Here is a 2,500-nt window from a genome sequence, read left to right as displayed (position 1 = left end):
GGACGCTTATAGCCTGAGGGCTGGACGCCTTTGGCCAGAGAGCCGGATGCTCTCAGCTGGTGTGCTGGACGTTTTTTAGCCAGTCACCCACATAGATTTCATTCTATATTTACTAACCTCCTTTAGGTTTAGTATAAGCACAAGGAATTTCTTTATAAATTCTCATAAGTATATGAACTGTTATTGGATTGTCTTTTACACAACTCCAAAATCAATGATCATGTGTGATCAATTTCTTTTACATACTATGTGCAGCTGCTTTTATTTCAGTCCATGAATCAGCTTAGGAACAAAGCTGTTCTCTTATCTTATCTTATCCAGTGATCCATATGCTGCTTACTACATCAGTATTGTATCTATTTCTTTCTTTATGACCAGACTTGGTTTAATATCGAAAATCTGTAGCAGCAATCACCACATAGGATTATATCTCCTTATAATCTGTTCCTTTGATCTCTGTGAGTACCTTGTGTATCAAGCTATGATCTAATGCTGTTAGTAGGAAGACATGAACACTCAAGATCACGTGATCATGTGTCCTCTCTCACGGTTTTTTTATCTCACAAGATCCATCTATTTCACTGGTTTATCGGATGGCGTTTCTGTATATGTATATGGCCAATACGCTCATCTCTCTTTAGATACTTTGAACCTCCACGTATATCTTTTCTATTCTTTATAATCTTTATGATTCTATGATTGTATGATGAGTACTCATTCGTGGGTTCATGATCCTCGCTTATCTCTTTATGTTCAAGTGATATTCTCTTATGCATCTTTATATAACATTCATGTGTGTGTGTGTCAACACTTTCATGTGGTTCCATTATGTTCCAGACATGATCTGATCACTTTGAGATTTCATTATCCAGGACCTTTGTTACCTAGTAGCTTGGCGTCCCAAGCCACTTGGTTTGGTACCTTAGATGTTTAGCTGGCCAGCCTTATCTCTCAGTGTCTGGTATGGTTTCTCTTATCATGACCTCGGATCTGTCTATGCACCTTTCTCTTCTCTTTCTATCCGAGGTTCCTTTATATTTGTGGAACACTTGGTCTATCTTGTATAGACTCAGTAGCAACTTGATTATGTCTCTTCTAGGACGTTTCATTTGGTGCTAAGCTGGTTATGACTTAGTCATTCTTTTCGGGTCAGTGTCTGGCATCTCGATTAGCTTCTCAATTAGATAGCTTTGTATAATCTTTCTTTGGACGTCTTATATCATATTCTCTAGTCCGAGGATCATGCCAAGACAATGGTGGTTAAAACCATTCTTATCATTCCTTTACTCTTTCTTTATCCAGCTTATAAACTTTCTCCTTTAATGTTTGGATAGTCGGATCCCTGTAATCCGTACCTGGCCTCTATCTTAATCACCCATGTTTTGGCTCAAGCTTTCTTTGAATTCGTGGAGAAAGTCATACTCCTATCCAACATATATTCCCAATCCTATTTTGAGGTTCCATCTTAGACGGCACACATATGTATGTGGTGGTTTATTCAAAATCTCTTAAGATGGTTTGTCTGGTTTTAATGACCCGTATTCATTCTTTAGATGGGAATATCTATGCTCACTTATATGGCCTGATGCATATGATCTTATTTATCATTCTACACATGTAAATTCATTATGTCCCCAAGCTTGTAGGTAATGGCCGAACCTTTTATAGGTAATGGCCTCTCTGGCCGGTTATGGCCTTTGCGGCCAGGCCGTTGTCTCTAATGGTCTCTTCGGCCTCTTTGGCCGAGTCATGGATTGTGTGCGGCCAGGCCTGCACTATTCAGACAAGTCACGGCCAAGTCATGGCCAAGTCGTGGCCAAGCCATTTCTAGGTGATGGCCACTTTGGTTTGGCCGTTTGTATCATGGCCTCTCTTTGGCCGGGTAATGGCCCTTTATGGCCGAGTAATGGCCAAGCCATATAACATGGTCTTTAGACCATAGTACACGAACTTGTAGTATTGATCATGGGTTTATCCTCTCTCCCCCTCATGACCATACTATAAGGTCGTGGTGCTTTGGGATTATTAAGCCTAATGAGTTTTCCTATGTGTACATGTTTCACAACGTGAGATCTTTACGGGATAACTCGGTGCCTTTACAATTTCTTTGCATCAAGTTTAAACTTTAGGATGGCTAATCCTATCTTGCCATATAGTGTAATTTCGTGGGATATATGATTATAGTCACTACTTCTCTTGCCTCTTTTATCATACTGATCCTTAGCATAGTTTAAATCAGTAGAGATTATGGGTATAGTATCGATCACTTTCTTTCAAGGTCTTAGGCGATTTTTCTTTCAAAATCTGAAGGAACTTGTTTCCTTCTAGTTTTTCCATTGTTTCTTATTTGGAAACCATTCATTATAACTCAATGGACCACGTTTTCTTTGGGTGTGTATAATGCCTTATAGGCAAATGCCTTAGCCATAGTTTCTTACTAGGCTTTCTATACCTTTCATGATTTCTTACTCGGTTTTATGCCCTTTAGGCAACACTTTAA

Source organism: Brassica napus, unplaced genomic scaffold (genome assembly GCF_020379485.1).
Source record: "Brassica napus cultivar Da-Ae unplaced genomic scaffold, Da-Ae ScsIHWf_1316;HRSCAF=1879, whole genome shotgun sequence".
Taxonomy (NCBI): Eukaryota; Viridiplantae; Streptophyta; class Magnoliopsida; order Brassicales; family Brassicaceae; genus Brassica; species Brassica napus.
The sequence above is the reverse complement of the archived record's forward strand: the minus strand, read 5'-3'. Positions refer to the sequence as shown.